Source organism: Pleurodeles waltl, chromosome 9 (assembly GCF_031143425.1).
Source record: "Pleurodeles waltl isolate 20211129_DDA chromosome 9, aPleWal1.hap1.20221129, whole genome shotgun sequence".
NCBI lineage: Eukaryota > Metazoa > Chordata > Amphibia > Caudata > Salamandridae > Pleurodeles > Pleurodeles waltl.
This window is the reverse complement of record NC_090448.1, coordinates 588,034,692-588,058,110: the sequence shown is the minus strand read 5'-3', so window position 1 is coordinate 588,058,110 and position 23,419 is coordinate 588,034,692.

Genomic DNA, 23,419 nt, shown 5'->3' with positions numbered 1-23,419 from the left:
GCACTAAGGCCCTCATTCCGACTTTGACCGGCGGCGGTCGCCGCCGGCCTGTCGGGGGCCGCCAGATTACCGCTGCGCGGTCAAAAGACCGCCGCGGTAATTCTGACTTTCCCGCTGGGCTGGCGGGCGGCCGCCTTCAGGCCGCCCGCCAGCCCAGCGGGAAAGATGCTTCCACGATGAAGCCGGCTCGGAATCGAGCCGGCGGAGTGGAAGCTGTGCGACGGGTGCAGTGGCACCCGTCGCGTATTTCACTGTCTGCCAAGCAGACAGTGAAATACTTGTAGGGGCCCTCTTACGGGGGCCCCTGCAATGCCCATGCCAGTGGCATGGGCACTGCAGGGGCCCCCAGGGGCCCCGCGACCCCCCCTACCGCCATCCGGTTCCCGGCGGTCGGACCGCCGGGATCTGGATGGCGGTAGGGGGGGTCGGAATCCCCTCGGCGGCGCAGCAAGCTGCGCCGCCTTGGAGGATTCAATGGGGCGGCGGTACACTGGCGGGAGACCGCCAGTGTTGCCGGTCCGACCGCGGCTTTACCGCCGCGGTCGGAATCCCCATTGGAGCACCGCCGGCCTGTCGGCGGTGCTCCCGCGGTCCTCCGCCCTGGCGGTCTTTGACCGCCAGGGTCAGAATGACCGCCTATGTGTTCACCTTTTGAGTTTTTGCACAGTATATCAGAATTGTGATGCTGTCTTTTATTTATGTACAGAATGACAATATCATCTTCATTTTTGTTTAAGGTAAATCAGCTTTATTAAAAACAAAATACATATGGGTCTCATAATAACAATACAAGATATCTGTCACAATGATAATGATATAATTTTGAAAGGAATTGTAAAAGCTGTTTAACATTTTAAAGTATAAAATGGGGGAAAACAATAAAAACGGAACAAGACCAATTAAAACAAGAAAGATACATTGGGTATTAAAAAGCTAAAAACAGTGATATTCAAAAAAGCATAAAGTTGAGCTAAATTTTTATTCAATCAGGAACAGAGAAAATAAACAATTCATGGTGGCTTAAAATTCTCAGATAATGTACAATTAGTAGAATTGCAAGCAACATCATTAAGATAATCAGTCAAAGGTATCCAATACAAATCTCTATTTATGGAGGTGCAGCATAAAGAGGTAAAAGCAATATCTAGTCTCTGGTTGTGGCAAACATTATACCACCAAGCCTTATAGGAAATGTTGGATGAATTTTTCCAATTAAGAGTAATTTGCTGAAAGGCTGAAGCTAACATGAGATCCAACAGCTTTAAATTATCATCATCTGAAACAATGTCAGCAGAGAGGCTACCTAGAAAAAGCACTGAGAGAGATAATTGGGTTAGTAAATGAAAAATGGAGGTAAGCTGACGCCAAACTCTTCTCCAAAAAGAGACAGTGGGCGGACATTCAAAAAGGATAAGCATAAGGTCTCTCTTTGGGCTATCCCAGGACCAACAGTTTGAAGTGGAGGATACAGAAAAGTTTACTATAGTAGAAGGGGTAAAATAAAGTCTGTGGTAAAGAAAGAAAAGTGGCTGCGTGGTAGAAGCTGATCTAGATATTTTATAAGATCGATGCCATATCTTATTCCAGAAGGAAACAGTCCAGGTACATCCCCAATCCAATTTCCATTGAGATTCAATTTTAGATTTAGGACGTGTCAAAACAGGGGAATGAAAAAGTTTATAAATATTTGATGCCTTAGGAAATGAGGTGAGAAAGTAGGACAAAGAAAAGGGTAATTCAGAAGAAGAAGGAAGGCAAGGAAAAAAGTACATCAAGAATGATATTAATGAGAAGAAGATATTTAGGCATAAATGAATTGGGACAATGAAATAGAAGTTGGAATTGTGAAAAAGAAAGTGGAGTATCATTGGAAAATAAATCTTTGACCCACGCTATATTTCTTTGTCTCCAGGATTTCCAAAATAAAGTTTTTTTTATTAATAGTGATGAGACGATTATGCCAAATAGGGGAATTCAGAAAAGAAGAATAAGTGATGAATGGAGGTATATAGTGAGAACGCAGAAGAGCACTCGAATGTTTAAGAAGCGGGGAGGAGATAAGCTAAATATTATAAGAAAAGGATACCACCACACAAGGAGAAAAAGGTAGAAGAAAAGAACATTCAATATCCAACCATAAGGGAGTAAACATAGACCCTGACATGGAGATCCATCTAGAAGCTTGACGCAAACGAAAGGATTTGTGATATGGTCTGCAATCAGGAAAATTGGCTCCCCCCCTCCTGTTTAGAATGCCGAAGGAGACTAAGGGAAATTCTAGATTATTTATTGTTACAGAGGAATTTAGAGAATCTGGAGTCCAGTTGTTTAAAAAAAGTAACAGGTAGAGGAATCGGAATCATGGATAGGATATATAAAATGTTAGGAGAAATCATCATTTTGATAGAGTCAAGGCGACCCCACCAAGATAAAAATAAGGGATTCCATGACAAAAGGGATCTATCAACCTTCTCTATAGCATCCAAGAAATTTACTTCAATGGACTTTTTAATGGATGAGGTGAACCAAATACCTAAATATTTATTCTTGGAAGAATTCCAGTGAAAGCAAGTAATATCAAACGATGGTCTAAAACAAAATTTTGTTAAAGGAAGGATTTCAGTTTTATCTAAATTTATCTTATAACCTGAAATCAAAGAAAAGTCTTCAATCTCCCGAAGCAAAAACGGAATTGAGAGTTCAGGGTTAGAGATATAAAAGTATATCATCTGCATATGCCCTTAAATTTAAGTGTTTCTCACCATATTGGAAACGCTCAATTTTAATGGTATTTCTAATACAGGATAGAAAGGGCTCTAGAGCTAGAATAAATACGAATGGAGAGAGCAGACACTCTTGACGTACACCTCAACGTAATACAAAGTATCTGGACAATCTCCCATTCACCAATATTGATGCCATTGGGGATTGATACAGCAAAGAGATAAATGAAATGAAATGAGGCCCTAAACCATGCCAGGTTGAAGCTTTTAATAGAAAAGACCAGTCTAACCGATCAAACTCTTTCTCAGCATCTATTGAAATTGCTGCTAAGGAGTACGAAAGAGCAGGAGCTTTGCTGAGTACATTGAAGAATGTTCTGGAGTTGTCAGAAGCAAGTCTACCTTTGACAAAACCCGTTTGTTCCTTACTTATCAGTGCAGGTAAAAGTGTATCAAGACGTAAGGCTAATAATTTAGCAAAGATTTTATAATCTGTATTGAGGAGAGAGATTGGTCTACAATTTTTACAGAAAGTATGATCCTTACCTCCCTTTGGAATTAAACAAATCAAAGCATCTTGACATGTTCCCCCTGCACAACCAGAACCCGTGAAGAATTGAAAAAGCTATAAAAGTTTGGGAAGTAAAAAGTCAGAAAAATGTATAAAAAATTCCACTGTAAATCCATCCGGACCAGGAGTTTTACCTTTTTTTAAGAGATTGAAGGGGAAATATCTACTTCAAGTGAAGAAACATCAACAAGCGTCTTATTAGAGTTTGGAATGTTCATTAAATAATCATCAATCTGTAAGGAGGTCGGAACTAATTAAGGAGTATAAAGTGTCTGGTAATAATTAACAAATTCAGCTAAGATATTGTCATCTTTAAAAAGGGACTCACCAGTATCTGTAACTATAGACTTCACTGTGTGACGTTGCTTTCGTACTTTTAAATAATTAGCCAGAAGTTTCCCGATCTATTTCAACCTCCCTACTACCAGGATTACAGGTTCTCCATGAATCAATTAAATTACATTGTGAGAGAAATGCCTTAAATTGTTTATGCATTTTATGGGGAGAAAATTTAATTACAGATTGCCTATCTCTAAAAGGATCAATAATTTGATTGCACTCGCCTCCAAGAAGGAAAAAGTCATCATTATAATGCAAACATTGTTTAGTAACATTAGGCCAGAAAAGATAATCTGAGTGATTATTACCATAAATATTACCAATAGTCATTGTAATCCCATTAATATTTAGCTTCACAAAGAGCCATCTACCCTCTGAATCCGAGTCTTGTGAAATAACATTAACTGATAATTTTTTATGGCAGAGCACAATTACACCATTTTTCTTAGGGATAAAGGAGAAGTAAAAACATTGCCCACCCAAACTCTTTTAAGTTTCAGAGCTTCAGAATCCGTCAAATGGGTCTCTTGTAAAAGAACCAAGTATGGATTATATTTAGCTAAATGGGATAAAATTCTCTGCCTTTTTATTGGGTTAATAAATCCTTTGACATTCCAGGATATAACTCACAATTTTTACGTCACATAACTATATATGTACACGAAAGTTCTTGTACCATAAATAACTGAAAATATATATAGGGGAAAGGAAAACAAGAAAAACAAAGAGAGAGAAGAGTAGAGGGGAAACAGCAAGAAAAAAGATGGAGAATAGTCAAGAAAAAAAAGAAGAGACAGTACATGTCAAATAAAGACGACTGCAAAAACATACCTGAGATGAATGAACAATAGGAGAGGGGTAGTGACAGCACAGACTGAAGACGGCATAGCAAGGAGATGAAACGCATCAACGGACAAATGTTACGAGCAAAAATAATGATTATAGAACACCAGGAACCTATGGAAAGAAAACAATGCATTAACAAAGAGGACTTATAGTCACATCAATATAATAGAATGAATAAACTGCATATGAAGGACCATCAACTGTATCATAATAGTAATGAACAAGGGCATAATAGATTAAGAAACGTATATAGTCAACGTATAGAAGGACCAGCTGTTTCGATAGGGTTTGTAGAGTGTAGTCTTAGAAAATCGCGAAGAGCTGCTTGGGAAGTATATGAAGTGGTCTTATTTTGATATGTCACTTTGAACAAACACGGATGGAATAATCCAAAATGAGCTCCCATGTCACAAAGCTTTGGACGAAGATCCAAAAATGATTTTCTCCTGTTTGCTGCAGCTTTGGACACATCCTGTGAGATGAAGATTTTACTTCCCTGTCAAGAGATTTGTTTTTTTGTCTTTCGCAGCATTAAAAACTCTCAATGGATCAGTAAATTCAAGAAAGAAAATAATCACGCCGCTTGGTTTAGATGAGGAGGAATGCTGAGGACGATGACCAATGCAGTGTGCCCTTTGGATGTTCAATACTGTAGAAGATGGTAGGTCCACTAACTGTGGAAAGAATTAAGCAAAAAATGAAATTGGGTCACTCCTTCAAGACCCTCCGGTAAACCATAAAGGTGAAGATTATTGCGTCTGTTTCTGTTTTCCAAATCCTCTGCAAGTGTCTTCCTCTCATGAGGAGAAATGTAAAAACATAATTTAAAAGTCAGGAAAGAAGCTAGGCGACAATAAAAACATTAAAAATGCTCACCAAAACATCCCACAGCTATTGTGATCAAAGCGCCATTCGAAAAAATGAAAAAAATGTGCCCGACGATGCGCGGAGCTCCGAGATTAGGCGGCCATCTTGGCTGGCGGCTTGCGCGCGCTCCCCAGAGGCCTATAATCTTCATTTTTTGTAGTTTGGAGCCTCTCGTCTTTCTTTCAATTTGTTTTTTTCCTTTTTGAATAAGTATACTAATGTCTATTGACACACTGATGCATGTTATCATTGTCTACAAAGTTCTCAACTGGGTCTATGGGTTTTCTCCTGTTGCTTTTTTATGCAGCCACACCTGCAAGGCACTACACTACTAGGGGCCTGCCTAGCTCACACACCATCCACTCTTCTAAAAGACAACAACAGAACCCTGCTGTCCATCAAATGTGCACCGACCCTCAATGTACATTTGAGAAAGACAGGAGGTAGGGTGGTCTTTTACATGGTAGGCAACACCAGTAAAAAATTCACATCCAGCGCATCAGAACAACTGCGTGCAATAAAGACTACTGCTAGTGAATGTACAGCTGCTCTTCACATGATCTGCCTTGGAAAGCCTTCATATATTGAGCACTTGGATCCCCTTTTGGGTGATTAGTTTACCCTCTGGCACACTGCACTCCATTCCATTTCACTACCTTCCACTGTTGGCTGCCTGGCTTCTGAACAAGCATACTTGCTTTATGGTGCAAGGGGGCTTGCATTGTCATTGACATATCTGCAAAGTTTCCAAGATCCATGTATGATGTGTTGCTCCAGGGTTTTTGCTTGGCATTGTTGTATTTTTCTCTACAAGTCCCAGAATTCAAAGGAAAATCTGGGCTGGGTCAGTTATCACATATGACCCTGAGAAACCTGGCAGGGCAAGCTGGGTTTAATGAACTATCACTGGCTCAGTAAATTACATTTAAGTGATGTATGAGTTAACATATGAGATGTGTCTGCCCTTTACCTGGCACCCAGTTAGTTACAGCATAGGAAAGTGTGTTGCTGCACTGTGCTGCATGACAGTTTTGACAATATGGTCACTTGTTTTGACTTCCATTGTATTTCTTCATGGCCCTTAACCACAGCACTATCCTGTCCTTCCACTCCCGCCACCAACTCTGTTGAGATTAGTGATGCCTCCTGCTCCTCAAATGGGTACAACACCTTTTGGAGCTAGGGTCCTGGTTCTTGGCCAGTTTCTCTTTGGTCCTATGCTTATAATGATGCCAGCACTTCTTGCACACCAGCTAGCACTGTCCTTTTTGTTTGCCCTACACTGTTGATCTTATCCACTATAGACTGCCAAATAGCTTTCTTCTTACCTAATGGCCGTTTGCAGGTGACAAAGAGAAGGTGTTCATTCTTTGCCACCTGAGCTATTAATTTCGGGTTCTCCTCCTCAATGAAATTGGTCTTCCTCTTCCGCTATTCCCGGGCTTCTATCTGGTCATCTTGGCTGGGGTTGGTGTTGTTGGCCTCCATTTATGAGCCTTAGTGGTCCTGAAGTGCAGAGGATTATAATGTGTTTTTTTTCCTGCAAATGTGTCACTTTTTTACACTTCCAGACATGTAAGGCACTCCTGCATGATGCAAAGATGATTTGCAGCACTTTAAGGCACGCAAATCAGAGTTGCATCACATATGCTGCAGCTGTGTTATGACACTTTGCTTTGTTTTACTCTCTGATGCATTGGAATTTCAGACACACCTTTGGTGCGTGCTATATGGTGTGCCGTACCATAAATATGACACAGCCATGTCACACAGAAGTAACACTATGCAGTGCAACTTTTTGTGATGCAACACTGCTGAAATGCAGCGTTGCATCAGTTCTCATAACCATGCCACTTAGTATTTGCTATTTTCCCCATAGGCAGTGCAAGATGGTGAGCCTTTTAGACACACTTTCATCAAAAGTCTCAACTGATATTTTACCTAGGGGTGTCGCTTCAGGGGGGTGTTTGGGGTGTTACACACCCTCTAATAAATATATTCTGTAGTAAATAGTTGTGTGCAGGGTCTTTCAGTCGGGTACAGTAACGTTTGTCAGATTTTAATCTGGATTTTTACATAACATACAGACAAACACACACACACTATTGTCTCTGTTTTAAAGGTCTTAAAATGGTTATTTTACAAAATATTGAGTTATAAGCCCCTCTCATAGTCCGCATTCCTCTTCCTCCCTTTTGCTCCATAAGGTAATCGTATAATGTATTTTAACCCCCATGAATGCTGGGAAATCTGAAGCTCACCCCACCCCTAATCTTACTGACCAAGCTTCACCCCTAGTTTTACCTATTATTACCCATGGACCCATTCTAATGGGGCCCACCTCTGTTTGTACTAGCAAGCATTGTCAGTGATGAAACTGCACAAAGAGTTCTGCCTCATATGAAATTCAAATCAAATTCTTTATTCAGTACAAAGCCAGGCCATAAAAAGATTCATAGATAAAAACATCTATGAAGTACAGTCACAGTAAAACATATGTATCATCTCAAAAAAGTAAGATACACAATCTTTCATATAAAAGTACGAGGCAATATGCACATAAAATACAATCAGTAATATAAAACAGGCTAATAATTGCACCATAAGAGGTCATTTTTTTAAGAAAGCTCCAACTGCGAAGCAGACTTCCGAAATCGAAAGCATATGCAGAAAATAAAAGGCCGGCCTGTACCAGTGCAGACCTTGATTTTTGAAAATGGGCATCAAATACCGATGGTGAAATGATGTGTACTAAGGCCCTGATTTATACTTTTTGGCACTAAACTGCGCTAAGGCAGTTTAGCGTCAAAAAGTATACCGCCGGCTAGTGCCATCCCAAGACGCCAGCTGGACGTCATATTTATGGGATGACGGCAGCCGGCGTTAAGGCCTGGCTAGCATCATATAAAAGGAAGCTAGCTGGGTGGAGGAGGCATAGGGGGAATATAGGGTTTAGCATCAAAGAATGACGCTAGTATGGGCAGAGGCATAAATAATGCCTCTAACCAGACTAGCATCATTTTCTGACGTTAAAACCCCATGGACATGACCCCTATTGAAGTTAAGACAGGAATCATGCCCACCACCCCAATGGCCATGCCCTGGTGACATGTGTCCCCTGGGCATGGCCATTGGGCCCAGTGGCATGTAGGGGGGCCCAAGTTAGGCCCCCCTATGGCACTACAGAAATAAAAAAAATGCACTTACCTATACTTACCAAATACTTACCTGGGATTGGGTCCCCCATCCTCCGCTGTCCCTCTGGTGTGGGTGGGGGAATTCCTAGGGATAGGGAAGGGCACCTGTGGGCTCTTTCCATAGTTTATGACCATGGAAAAAGGCCCACAGTCCCCTAACGCCTTCCCTGACCCAGGAGTTAATAATAATGGCGCTAAGCAAGGTTAGCGCCATTATTTAGGCCCGCTGCCGCCCCATGCACCATTTTTGCACAGGAGGATAAATAAGGCGCCTGAGCCTTAGAATTATTTTTTACCCAGGAACACCTACCTTGCATCTCATTGATGCAAGGTAGTTTTCTGCAGGCAAAAAATTACTTTAACTCCAATATTGTGACCCCAGAAGGGTCTAGCGTCAAAATATAAATATGGAGTTAAGTTTGCGCTGAAATATGTATAGTATAAATATGCCCCCAAATACAAAATGAAATAAAGTGCTCTAGAGATAGTGAAGAGGAGCCATCACGCAGTCAAGGTTGCATTTGAGATATATGATACTGACCAGCTGGAAAACAGAGAAACCTTTTAATGGATCCTATTAGAATTTTTTTTAACCCCTTGGGTGCAGAGGAACCAACCATTACGTGGTGGGCCTCCCTGCCCCCTCCCATGCAGGGTAGCCCGCTAAAAGGGGCACAGCACTGTTGGTCAGTTCTGCCCCCCTTGGGCCTATTTTTTTTAGACCCATCTGCCCCCAAGCAACAAAGACACCAGGGATTATTTTGTTTTATGTTTTTTTGTGTGGGGGGTGGCCCCTTGGGCAAGGGTTGCCCCCGAAAGAGGGCACTTGACTGTTTTTTTTCAGGCCCATCTGCCCCGGGGGGGGGGGGCAGAACCCACTTGGGCACCAGGGATCTTGTGTATGTGTGTGTTTTGTGTAGGGGGGCGGCTCCTTGGGTAAGGGTCACCCTCCAAAGGGGGCACATTACTGATGGCCATTTCTGACCCCCTTTGGGCAGATTGGTCTATTTTTTAAGGCCCATCTGCCATTAAGGGGGGCAGAAGCCACAAAGACACCAGGGATTTTTTTTTTTTTAAATTGTGTGGAGGGGCGGCCACTTGAGCAAAGTTCGCCCCCCCCCCCCCAAGGGGGGCACACAACGTTTGGCCATTTATGCCCTCCTTGGGGAAAAATCAACCTATTTTATTTAGGCTTATGACTGCATTTACCATGATGCCTTGGGGTCACAAATGCTGGAATGGAAGACAGGGTGCTCCCCAATTTGACTGTTGTAATGAAGGCTCCCGTGAGCCTCTGAGCTGATGAGCTCGGGTGAAGCACCTGTGCGCCTTCTTGAGTGGTACTTAAACCTGTGAATACGTTCAAGGCGACATTTCAAGCAACCCCGCCAGATACACGTTGCTCTTTGCTGATGACGGCCAAATAGCCAGAAACACATGTCCGAAGATACGGCATTCGCCACACCAACTTATGGTGAAAAACTTTCAAAACTCTATTCAAATTCATGCTAATGACTGCATTTACCATGATGCCTTGGGGTCACAAATGCTGGAATGGAAGACAGGGTGCTCCCCATTTTGACTATTTTATTTAGGCACATGTACCCCCAAGGGGGGGGCAGAAGCCACAAAGACACCAGGGATTATTTTTTGGTGTGGGGGGTGGCCCCTTGGGCAAGGGTCTCCACACCAAGGGGGTACACACCTGCTCCCCATTTCTGCCCCCCTTGGGGGCAGATCGGCATATTATCTTTAGGCCTGTCTGCCCCATGGGGGGCAGAAGCCACAAAGACACCATGGACTTTTTTAGTTTGATTTGTTGTGTTTGTGTGTGAGGGCGCCCCATTGGGCAAGGGTCACTCCCCAAAAGGGGGTACACAACTGTTGGCCATTTCTGTCCCCCTTGGGGGCTGATAGGGCTATTGTTTTAGGCCCATCTTCCCCCAAGCCACAAACACACCAGGGATTATTTTGTTTTATATTTTTGTGTGGGGGGCGGCCCCTTGGGCAAGAGTCACCCCCCAAAGGGGGCACATAACTGTTGGCCATTTATGCCCCCCCTTGGGCAGTGACCACTAAATGCCAGGGAAAAATTCTAAATGTTTGGTGGTGGGTGTTTGTCAACTGGCGAAGTGTTTGCATTTGTGATTATAACAATTTATTTCTTCTTTTTGTTCTTGTTCAAAGCTTTTGCTTCTTTTGCAGTGACTCCTTGCAGTTTTGGCAGTGGTTGACCTGCAGTTTGCATAGTTGCATGTTGTAGTGAGGAAAACAATTTACCTCAATGAGTATTGTTGCCATGCATGAATGACATTTTTGTAAGTGGTGTACTAAATGCAGGATTGTGTGTGAAATTATCCTTCGATTTGTGCACATTGATATTTTTGTTGTCTTATATCTAATTTTCTTTTTTTAATCTTTTTAGTGGGATATCACTGGTGATTGCTGTGTCTGTGCAGAGTAGTTGCTGGTGAGTCTAGCTTTTTCAGGCAAGTAAGTGGTATAGGTTTCGAGTACATAACTATTTGTGATAAAGCCACACTTTATTACTTATTTTAGACAGTGCTGGTTGTTGTTGGTGCATTTGTCAAGTTACTTTTCTTAGAAAGGATCACGGCTAGTCACAGGGTGACTGATCAGCAGTTGTTGGTATGCTTTACACAGACAGAATGCAGCAAGCCCAAAGAGAACGCACCAATCCCTATTAGTGTCCAGAAGGTCACAATGTATACGATGATAACTTATTTAAGCTGATATAATGTGCAACTCCACCGAGGCCCTTGCTGCACAAAAGAGCCTCAGGGGTGAAAAGACACCCCAATAAACAAACACAGTAAGGGGGTGCACCACTCAAATTTGTCAAATAAGATACAATAAGTACAGAAAGTCCAATATTTTCAAGCAGGTGATAATACGCTGTAACTGTTGTTTTGATCCAAAAGACTTTAATTGATACGAAAAGCTTGTTACAGCAATAAGTTCATGAGGACAAGCAGCCAACGCGTTTCGCCCTATCAACACGGGCTTCTTCAGGGCTGCAAAGTAACATATAACCATAAAGAAAAAGGTAAGGTAACATAATAGCATACGTAAAATAACAGAGACAAAACATATTGACATACAAGATGTTATTTTACATACATGTAGCAAAGATACAACACATTGTAAGGTTACAAACAAAGTCACAAAGAGGGAGAGTATATATACAAACAATATCTAGATTCGGACCAATATCAAGTCATGTATAATATGTAGAACTGGCAAGGAAAAAATGGGAAGGAAAAAAGGAAAGAGAAAAGAAGAAATCTGCAAATTATGTCATAAAAGAGTGTACACCAGAAAGTAGTAAAGTGAAAATATAGGCCAGTGTAGCTGTGACCCATTACCAGCCACGAAGTGACATGCGGTAACAAGAGTTTAATTCAAGTCACAAAAAAGGGAGGGTGATTTACATTGAAGAAAACACACATACCAAAAGTAGTATTCCAATTAATATAATGTTGTTGTTCACAATGTGCATATGAACACAAGTGTAAGACGATTCTAAAAAATTGGAAAAGAAAACTCATGACAAAATGTACGACGAGAGAATTATTGATTTCAAAGAATATGAATGAGCTAGAAATGCAATGTTTGAGTTAAGTACAATTAAACCAGGAAGAAATATGGAGACTGGAAAGGTTTGTACTGTGAATACATAGTAAAGAAACAGCGGTACCATCGGAAATAAATTTAAAAGTATTTAGGTAACTGCGTTCGTAAGTACACAGGCTTTCCCAGCCTTACCTGAAAGTTTGTAATGAGTTGTTACGCAGTGGTCCCGATAATAGTAAAGGCCGGTAGCCAAGGAAACAAATAGTAAGGGAGACAGGCCCGGTCCAAAGTTGTAAAAAAGGAGATGCCAGGTATTTGTAATCTTGACATGAATGGGAAAAAAGTGTCAACAAAGAAGACGGACTGTGTAAAGTCTGCGTCTTGAAGAATTGGTATATTCATGGTCAAGCACGGCGGCCATATTGGGATGAGAAAACGAACTGTGTAAAGCCGGCATCATCAAAGAGTTAGTATACTCATGGTCATGCGTGGCGGCCATATTGAAATAAGAAGAAAATATATGAAAAAAATAAGAAAAAAGTTTTAGAAAAGAAGGGGAGAGACAGTAAAAGACAGTGACAAGCCCAAATAGGAGAAAAATATAATCCAAGTGATCTGCGAAAAGTGATAAGAGAACATATACCCGGGCATGAAGAGTGAAAGGATAGTTACACAATGTCATATACGGCAATAAGAAAATATAAATAAACAATAAATTGTGGGGATGGCATGAACAAGGTCTATTGTCCAATCATGAGTACAAATATCTACTTGTAAAATATCCAAGATATCCTTATATTTATATTCTTCTGAAAATTCACAAAGAGGGCCCCTTTCCTCCTGGTGGACCCATTATATCGGGGATTGATTCCCCAACAGAGAGGCTATCAGAATTCGTGGATCTCTATTTACAAAAGTTTGTCTGTAATTTACCTTCATTTATACAGGATAGTAAGGATATCATGAACAAGTTTGAGGATCTTCCGTGGTCAAACGATCTTTTATTTGTCACAATGGACGTTAATAGTCTTTATACTTGTATCCAAAAATCCTTTGGCCTATTGGCAGTCACTTCTTATCTGAACACTCGTTCTGCTAACCACTATGATCACAACCAGATGCTTTTAGAAATGACTGACATTATTTTGTCTAGAAACTATTTTTTGCACAACACCAGGTGGTTTCAGCAAATACAAGGGAGAGCGATGGGTTCAAAATTTGCCCCATCGTATGCCTGTCTCTTTATGGGCTGGTTTGAAAAGATACACGCATGGGGCAAGCATGCCTCCCCCTGGACTGAATTTATCGTATTTTGGGGGAGGTATATTGATGATATTATCCTGATTTGGAATGGATCCATCGAACAACTTATCCTTTATCATGCCTTCCTCAATGACAATCCTTACAATGTAAAACTCAGTCTCCACTACTGTAGGGATAGTATTGACTTTTTGGATATAAGATTTTTCATACATAACAACTCTGTACAAAGTGCTCTCTATAGGAAATCCACTTCTTGTAACAGCCTCCTACACGTGACAAGTGCACATCCGTCTTCTGTAATTAACAATATTCCCTTTGGCGAGATGACACGTGTGCGAAGGAATTGCATTACTGATGATTCATTCAGTGAACAAATTAGACTTGTCAAACAGAGATTCACCAACAGAGGCTACAATTACATGACCCTCTGCAAAGCAGAACAACGTATTATGAGCACATCAAGAAAGGATACTTTGACTTTAAAATCACAAACAAAAAACAAAAAACATATTGAACTTCTGTCTTTTGTGACCAGATACACGGTCTATAGCCAGGGCATCTATAAAATACTCAAACGCCACTGGTATTTGCTCACTGATTTGCATAGACTTAAAGGGTTCCTCCATAGGTTACCCCAGATCACGGATCGAAGAGGAAAGACACTGAGGGACCACCTTTGTCCCAGTTATGTTTCTGCATCTAACACTTCTACATGGCTTCCTACACAGCCTTTGGGTTTTTACAAATGTCGCGAATGCAATGTATGTGCCTTTGGTCTGGACAAAACCAGTACCTTTTGTTACAACAATACTGGGATTTTTACTATTAAGAGTTTTATTAACTGTAATACCAAATTTGTGATCTACATTTTGAAGTGCGCTTGCAATAAAGTATATGTGGGTAGCACCATAAGACCTCTTAAACATCGAATACAGGAACACATACGTGCTATCAAGAACAATGATAGTAGGTACCCATTGTCATCACATATGACACTGGCTCACCCACATGGCGACTTAATCTCGTTTCATGGGATTGACCATGTCCCACCAAACCCCAGAGGGGGCAATAGAGAGCTGCAACTACGTAAAAGGGAGGCAGCCTGGATTTGTCGTTTACGAACAGTCGAACTGGGACATAACACAGACCATGAATTTCATTATTATTTATAATATCTCTATTACACAATACACATACCAACTTTCTTACAATACTTCTCTTTTGATTTTTGAATGATGTATTTCGTTGAGTTTTCTATATAAATCTGTTGTCAAAAAAACTGTCTCTTCATATTGATCTTATGTACAGCTAGCCTATGGGATTATTGTATGTCGAAATGATTCTTTTCATGTACTTGCCTAGGCCTCAAAATCAATTTAATAATATTCGAAATATTATTTTCTATGTTTATCTGGGCCAGTGTCTGTTTATATTTATTTGCCTAATTTATGCAAATAGGTCAACTTAATGACAATTGGAGATTGAATTGTTATTTGCACTGTATATTTTCTTATTGCCGCAAATGACATTGTGTAACTATCCTTTCACTCTTCATGGCCGGGTATATGTTCTCTTATCACTTTTCGCGGATCACTTGGATTATATTTTTCTCCTATTTGGGCTTGTCACTGTCTTTTACTGTCTCTCCCTTTCTTTTCTAATCTTTTTTTTGTATTTTTTTCGTATATTTTCTTCTTATTTCAATATGGCCGCCACGCATGACCATGAGTATACTAACTCTTTGATGATGCCAGCTTTACACGGTTCGTTTTTTCATTCCAATATGGCCACCGTGCTTGACCATGAATATACCAATTCTTCAAGACGCAAACTTTACACAGTCCGTCTTCTTTGTTGACACTTTTTTCCCGTTCATGTCGAGATTACAAATACCTGGCATCTCCTTTTTTACAACTTTGGACACTCGGACGTTGATTAGCTGACGGGCGGCACACGACCGGGCCTGTCTCCCTTACTATTTGTTTCCTTGGCTACCCGCCTTTACTATTATCGGGACCACTGCGTAACAACTCATTACAAACTTTCAGGTAAGGCTGGGAAAGCCTGTGTACTTACGAACGCGGTTACCTAAATACTTTTAAATTTATTTCCGATGGTACCACTGTTTCTTTACTATGTATTCACAGTGTAAACCTTTCCAGTCTCCATATTTCTTCCTGGTTTAATTGTACTTAACTCAAACATTGCATTTCTAGCTCATTCATATTCTTTGAAATCAATAATTCTCTCGTCGTACATTTTGTCACGAGTTTTCTTTTCCAATTTTTTACAATCGTGAACAACAACATTATCTTAATTGGAATACTACTTTTGGTATGTGTGTTTTCTTCAATGTAAATCACCCTCCCTTTTTTGTGACTTGAATTAAACTCTTGTTACCGCATGTCACTTCGTGGCTGGTAATGGGTCTTCAGCTACACTGGCCTATATTTTCACTTTACGACTTTCTGGTGTACACTCTTTTATGACATAAGTTGTTGGTATGCTGTTTGAGTCATCTTCTGACCATGATTATGAGACTGACTCTGCATATGAGGCAGAGGAGGAAGTGAGAGATTCTGGCCATTAATTTTCTGTCCGGGAGGAATGTTTTGATAAGGAAGCCACTCTCAGTGCATATAAAGGGCCTGTTTTAGAGGAGGACACTGATGTGCCAAAAGTGCAGCAGTCTGAAGCTGAAAGGTTTCCCATTGGAAGACCTGAACTCTGGGTTGCCCCAGACATGCAGCAGCCAGAGCTGCCTGCCTTTACTGTCTCCCTGGGTGTAGAGTCAATACGGAAAACTTTTTACCTATCAATTGCTTTCAGTTGTTTACGGACTATGTATTTTTGGAAAAGATTGTTAGGCAGACTAATGTGTATGCTGAGCAGTATTTGAGGGACAACAGTGCCAGACTTAGGCCACAGTTTAGAGCTATCCAGTGGATTCCCACAAATTTGGAAGAGATGAAAAGGTTATTTGGTTTGACTTTTTTGATGGGGTTGATAAGGAAGCCATTACTGGCTTCTTATTGGTCTACTAGTCCCTTGATGGCAATGGCTATATTTCCTGCAACCATGAGTCGTAATCGGTGTTTACTTCTTCAGATGCTGCATTTTGTTGACAATGCTTTCACCTTACCCAAGATCACCCTGATTCTGACCGTCTTTTTAAGATTAGGCCTGTCTTTGATCATTTTGTAGCTCGGTTTTCAGAGGTCTATGTTCCAGGGAAAGAAATATTTGTAAATGAGTCTTTGGTCCTGTTGAAGGGCCGTTTGGTTTTTAGGCACTACATTCCTAGCAAGAGGGGATGGTATGGAATTAGGATGTATATGCCCTTTGAAAGTAGTGCAGGATATGTTTATAATTTCTAGGTCTACACTGGTAGGGATTCCAGTATTGATCCCGTTGCTTGTCTGCCCAGTTTTGGAGTTATTGAGAAAATTGTGTGGGAACTTGGAAGACGCCTGTTTAACAAAGGTCACCATTTGTAACCAGATAACTTCTACTCTGGAGTGCAATTGTTCAAAGAATTGTTCAGAGTGGACAATGTTGCTTGTGGCACAATCCGTTCTAATCAGAAAGGCTATCCAAGGGAGCTTGTATGTAAAAACATTAGAGAGGGGACAGTGAAGTGCCTTGTAGAATGATGAGCTGCTAGCTGTAAAATTTGCAGACGGGAGGGATGTCTATATGCTAACTACCATCCACAATGAGAGTACTTTCCCTGTGACTGTTTGGGGTCAGGTTGCCGAAGTGTGCACACCTGCGTGCATTTTGGACTACAGTAAGCACATGGGGGGTGTTGATAGAGTAGATCCGAGGTTGGAACCTTATACTGCTGTTCGTAAGTCTTACATTTGGTATAAAAAGTTGGCTATGCATTTGTTCCATTTAGCAACGTTTAATGTTTTTTTTGTGTTCAAGGATTGTTCACCTGAATCACGGGTAAAATTTGTTACATTTCAGGAGTCAATGATAGAGAGCCTTGTTGTGGTGGAATAGGCAACAGTTCCTAGAGTAGCAGTGGTGGAGGCTGTAGCTAGATTGAAAGATTGCCACTTTCCTGATCAGATTTCTCCCACTCCCAAAAAACACTTTCCCACTAAGAAATGTAGAGTCTGTGCCCGAAGAGGTATCTGTAGGGAGACTAGTATATACTGCCATGACTGTCCTTCTAATCCTGGGCTGTATATGGCCGGCGGTTTCAGAAGTTACCACACTCAGAAGAATTATTGGGAACTACCATGAATTTAAACAGCCTGTTCTATATTGTTTTATATTTTGTAGTTTTGTACTCATAATTAGTGTTTTCTTTTTTCTTTAAAAAAAAGTGATGGTGGTGTGCCTACAGTGGCGCTTGACTGGCGGTGTAAATAGTGACACTGCTAGCCAAATGCCAGTCCACAGACTCTGTCAGCTGGTGTGAGTGCTGTGTCAGGCATGTGGGCGTATGGAAGTGATGGGCCCTTGAATGGTGCTGTCTGTTGATGCGAGTGTTGTAATGTGATAGGCCCGCAGCTGAGTTGTGAATGGTCTTATGAAAGTCATGTATGAAAGGTTGTGAATGGACTGTAAAGCGGTTGGTGCCTTGTCGTGGCTTTACAGCTCATGAGCTGTGAGTCATTGGTTCAGTTTTTTGGCCAGTCAGTTATTAATAGTGCATTTCATTTTTGTGAAATCTTTTGTTAATAAAATTTTATCTATTGAACCATCACTTACCCTTGTGCAAAATTCAACTAGTACTGTATGTGCGGTAAAATAAAAACTGAAAAAAACGCTTCGCTGTAATCAGGCATCGAAGTACACCCGTGACATTCTAGCTGTTTTGGGTGGGACCCCGATGATGAAGCATGCCACCAACTAGGTTGGTAGGTGAGGGGGTCTTTTGAAAATAACCTAAGGGCGTTTCTTTTCACAATTTGAATGTTTGGAACATCACAGAACGATGTGGACACATCAAAATGATCTATTACAAAACTACCTGTTTTAGCAGGGGGTACACCTGCGGTTTTGGTCCCGGATGCAGTGGTCTACAAAGAAAAGTGAGGGAAATGTGCTTTTTTAATCAAATTTTGAGGTTGGCAGGAAGTCTGGGAAGAAAATGATGAGGGATCCACGCAATCCACACCTCACTGGACTCCACTGGGTGTCTAGTTTTGGTAGGTTTCTCCAGATGACCGCTGCACCCAGGACCAAAAACTCAGGTGCCCCCCAACTCCCCTTGAAAAAACAGGTAGTTTTGTAATAGATCATTTTGATGTGTCCACGTTGTGTTTTGGGGCATTTCCTGTCACGGGCACTGGGTATACCCGCACAAGTGAAGTACCATTTTTATCAGGAGACCTGGGGGATAGCTGTGTAGAAGGACGTTTGTGGCTCCCCTCGGGTTACAGAACTTTACAGTGCTGAAAAGTATTTTTTTTGCCAAATTATAAGATTTGCCCAGGATTCTGGGTAACAGAGCTCAGTGTGAGCGTTACAATTCACCCCATTCTGAATTCCCCTAGGTCTCTAGCTTTAAAACATTTATAGGTTTGCTTCATTTTCCTAGGTGCTGGCTGAGCTAGAGGCCAAAATTCACAGCTAGGCACTTTGTAAAAACATGTCTGTTTTCTTTGGGAAAATGTTAATTATCCACATTGTGTTTTGGGGCATTTCCTGTCGCAGGCACTGAGTCTACCCACACAAGTGAGGTACCATGTTTATTGGGAGACTTGGGGAAATGCTGGGTGGAAGGAAGTTTGTGGCTCCCCTCAGAATCTAGAACTTTGCAGCACCGAAATATGAGGAAAAGGTGTTTTTTGCCATATTTTGAGGTTTGCAAAAGATTTTGGGTAACAGAACTCAGTGAGAGCCCCACAAGTCACCTCATTCTGAATTTCTCTAGCTGTGTAGTTTTTAAAAATGCACAGGTTTTCTAGGTTTCCATAGGTGCCGGCTGAGCTAGAGGCCTAAATCCACAGCTAGGCACTTTGCAAAAAACATGTCAGTTTTCTTAGGGAAAATGTAATGTGTCCATGTTGCGTTTTGGGGCATTTTCCTGTGGCGGGCACTGGGCCTACCCACACAAGTGGGTACCATTTTTATCAGGAGATGTGGCGGAATGCTGGGTGGAAAGAATTTGTGGCTCCCCTGAGATTCCAGAACTTTGCAGCACTGAAATGTGAGGAAAATGTTTTTTTTTTTTGCCAAATTGTTAGTTTTGCAAAGGATTCTGGCTAGCAGAACTCAGTGAGAGCCCCACAAGTCACCCTATTCTGAATTTCCCTAGGTGTCTAGTTTTAAAAAATGTATAGGTTTGCTGGGTTTCCCTAGTTGCCGGCTCAGCTAGAGGCCAATGTCCACAGCTAGGCGCTTTGCAAAATACATGTCTGTTTTCTTTGGGAAAATGTGAATTATCCACATTGTGTTTTGGGGCATTTGCTGTCGCGGGCACTGAATCTACCCACACAAGTTAGGTACCATTTTTATTGGGAGACTTGGGGAAATGCTGGATGGAAGGAAATTTGTGGCTCCTCTCAGATTTCAGAACTTCCCATCACTGAAATTTGAGGAAAAGGTCTTTTTTTGCCAGCTTTTGAGATTTGAAAAGATTCTGGGTAACAGCACCTGGTGAGAGCCCCACATGTCACCCCAGCCTAGACCTCCCTAGGTGTCTACTTTTTAAAAATGCACAGGTTTTCTAGGTTTCCCTAGGTGCCGGCTGAGCTAGAGGCCTAAATCCACGGCTAGGCACTTTGCAAAAAACATGTCAGTTTTCTTTGGGAAAATGTTATGTGTCCAAGTTGTGTTTTGGGGCATTTCCTGTTGTGGGCATTAAGCCTACCCACACAAGTGAGGTACCATTTGTATCTGGAGATGTGGGGTAAGGCTGGGTGGAAGGAAGTTTGTGGCTTCCCTCAGATTACAGAATTTAGCAGCACCAAAATGTGAGGAAAAAGTATTTTTTTGCCAAATTTTAGGTTTGCAAAGTTTTCTCGGTAACAGAACTTGGTGAGAGCCCCACGAGTCACCCCATTCTAAATTTCCCTAGGTGCCTAGTTTTCAGAAATGTATAGGTTTGCTAGGTTTCCCTAGTTGCCGGCTCAGCTATAGGCTAAAATCCACAGTTGGGCCCTTTGCAAAAAACATGTCAGTTTTCTTTGGGAAAATGTGAATTGTCCACATTGTGTTTTGGGGCCTTTCCTGTCATAGGCACTGAGTCTACCTACACAAATGAGGTACCTTTTTTATCGGAAGACTTGGGAAAATACAGAATAGAAGAACAAGAGTTATTGTCCATTGTCTTTCTCTACATTTTTTCCTTTCAAATGTTACACAGTGTGAAAGAAAGAAGTCTATTTGAGAAATGCCCCGTAATTCACATGCTAGTATGGGACCCTGGAATTTAGAGATGTACAAATAATCACTGCTTCTAAACACCTTATCTTGTGCCCATTTTGGAAATACAAAGATTTCCTTGATACCTATTTTTCACTCTTTATATTTTACCAAATGAATTGCTGTGTACCCGATGTACAATGAAGACACATTGCACAATGCAGCTCATTTATTGGCTCTGGTTACCAAGGGTTCTTGATGAACCTACAAGCCCTATATAACCTACAACCACAGGATTCAAAAAGATGTAACAGTATATTGCTTTCAAAATTGTGCCATAGCTGGATAAAGTTATAGAAGAAAACATGGACCGAAATGCTTTTCAGAAATGTTTAGCTGTCAGGGAACCAGCATTGGTTTCACACCCATTTCTGTCACTAACTGGAAAGAGACTAAAAGCACAAAAAATAGTAAAAATGGGGTATGTCCCAGTAAAACGCCAAAATTGTGTTGAAAAATGAAATGTGGTTTTCTGATTCAAGTCTTCCTGTCCCTGAAAACTGGGAAGATGGTGATTTTAGCACCACAAACCCTTTGTTGATGCCATTTTCGGGGGAAAAAAACACATACTTTCTTCTGCAGCCCTTTTCCCCATTTTTCCGAAAAAAATGAATTTTAGCTGTATTTTTGCTAATTTCTTGATCTCCTCCAGGGAAACCCAAAAACTCTGGGTACCTTTAGAATCCCTAGGAAGTTGGAAAAAAGGACGCAAATTTGGTGTGGATAGCTTTTGTGGACATAAAGTTATGTGTGCCTAAGCCTGAACTACCCCAAATAGACAAAAAAAGGCTTGGCACCTGAGGGGGGAAAGGCTTGGCAGTAAATAGGTTAAAAGAGATCTTTGCCTTGATTTCCTCACTAGTGACAAGTATGACTCCAGCCCAACTGTGGATTTAATAAACAAATAATCTCTCAAAATGAGTTCACCCATGACCTCATTTTCTCTGGATTCTTGAGCACTTAAAACGTAATCCACTTTTAACTTCACATGCTCACTCCTGCCCATCACCTGCAAGGAGGAATACAAGTCAGGTCCTCCGATGGAGGCGGCCGGGTGCCTAACATATACAGGCCACAGCATTTTATGACCAAACTTGCAACTAAGGCAATCCTCAATCACGTCACAATTGAGGGAGTTAAATTCATTGCTCCAAACTGCCATCCATAAAAGCAGAGTGGCAAACCTGAGTGTATCCTCAACATAGGGTCAATTGAAATCCTCATCCATGAAGAAATTAGGGATACCTTGCACTATTCCCAGCAAACTTCTACAGAAACGTTTCTCCTCAATCTGTAACGCAGAACAATCTCAATAATCCCAAATGCTGCCCGCCCCCTTGATTCAACACGGGAGAGCACTTCAGTATATACACTTCCAACAGAGGCAGCAAGGGTTTGCTGCCTATGCTGGAAGAGTATTTGAATAAAGCCCCACAAGATTAAACCGCAAACAGCGGTTAGAACGACAAGGAGCCCAAGGATTTTTTAATCAAATATAATTCCTAAATAAGAGAACTCTCAAACACTCCACATGGATTTGCCCTTAGTTGTAATCAGCCTCACTTTATTGAGATGCCTTCCACACACCATAAAGTGTGTCTTAGCGATATTAGTGTGGATGTCAAGGCTATTCATGAACCTCATGGAGGCATCTACAAGTCCTCTTAAACCATTGGAGGAGCGAGATATCACAACAGCGCTGTCTGTGTACTTGAGGGCCAGAATGGGCACGTATTTCACTTTGGGCATGTCCCTTCCGTTAGAGGTCAAAAAGAAGCTGAGGCCATAGATATACAATAAAAACAGAATCAGAACTAGGACACAACCTTGCAGGATGCCTCAGGAAAGCTGAAAAAATTAATTGCATTCCCCCTCAGCAACATTTCTTCCTGCAGCACTAACCCCTATGGACAAAGCCCACAAAAAGTCTACCAACAGGGTGGGTAAGCTCATTCAAATTATAATATGCCTGACCTTGGACCGGTTGGCCCTGTTAACAACACTGCTCATGTCCATTAAGGCCATATAGAAATGCCCCTTTCTTGGCTGTCACATACTTTCCAAATATAAGGTTTTAGTTTAAATATTGTTCAAAAGTTCTCAAACATTTCCTGAAGCGATATTGTGGTGGGCAGAGGATATTATTCTCCTGTGCCCACACCTCTATTCTGTCTAGAATGACCCATTCTACAAATCCTAGCCATGGAGTCTAATAACGAAAACGGCCTGTAACAACAGGGGTCTTGTCTGCTGCCTTTCTTAAAAACGGTGACAAATATTGCACGCTTCCATGACTCTAGGATTATTGTTTTAACGGGTGACGTCATTAAGCACATTGGTAATGAAGGAGGCCCAAAGATCAATATTGGCGCTAAACAGTTCCATTGGGACCCCGTCAGGCCCAGGAGCCTTGTTAGCAGGGCTAACCTCAATGGCATGAATGATTTCAATGAACTCAAAGGCAATATTTATGGGGAATTGGGCCGAAGGTTCAAAAGATGGCACCCTTATCTCAGATGAATATGAGCAAATAGTTTTAAAATGGGCAACCTATTTCTAGGGTTGATGTTGGTCCCAAGACTGTCTGACGAACAAAGAAATGTAGGCTTGCTATTATTATTCTCCCAAAACCC